The following is a 925-nucleotide window of genomic DNA, read 5'->3' on the forward strand; positions in this document are numbered from 1 at the left end:
AAGTATGTACATACACTTAAACACATACAATATATAATCAGCTCTAATTCAAAACTTAAAGGAATTTATCCTGTTTTTCTTTCATTCATATTCAAGAATTTTTTCTTTTCTCTGGTAATTAAGAAAATAATGAAAAGGAAGAGAAGATATTTTTCTTTTTTAAACAAACAATTCAAATTTGATTGGGACCGTCCATGACAAACTATCACAGGTTTTGTTTTTCTTTTGCATCTGAAAATTGATTTCGTTAAACTCATTGACATTAAAGGTAAGAAGAAACAACACAAAAGATGGATGAGGTGAAAGAATATTACACAACCAAGAATACCAGGAAAAATCATAGCTTGGACTCAAGGAATATCTCAGTATAGTATAATAATGTTATAGAATCAGAAACTGAACACGTGCTTCTTGACAGAGTGACCTTTCTTAGATTGGCAAGGAATTAGTACATATCATGTATAGTATAATATAATATAATATGATATAACATAATATATGATGTTATACACAAACTTATAAGTACTAAGTATGTTAGTACTCTACAGTAAAAGGAATTCTCAAATGCAGGTGGGCTATGAATACAAATTTTTCTAAGTTGTATCCTTGATTTTCTATCAGGTAAACACTCTTTCGAAGACAGTAAAATGTGGCCAGCAAGCCTTTCCTTTGGAGGTTTGCTGGCCACATTTTACCATCTTCTAAAGCGTATTTACCTGATTTTCTAAAGCCACATTCACAGCCCTCCTGCGTTTGAGAATTCTTTTATTTTCTGTAGAATACATACATACCTACCTACCTATATACATATATACATACATACATACATACATACATGTATGTGAGTACACATATATACAATTATGTATATCTATCTATCTACCTATATATATATATATATATATATATATATATATATATATAT

This window comes from Octopus bimaculoides, chromosome 11 (assembly GCF_001194135.2).
Source record: "Octopus bimaculoides isolate UCB-OBI-ISO-001 chromosome 11, ASM119413v2, whole genome shotgun sequence".
NCBI lineage: Eukaryota > Metazoa > Mollusca > Cephalopoda > Octopoda > Octopodidae > Octopus > Octopus bimaculoides.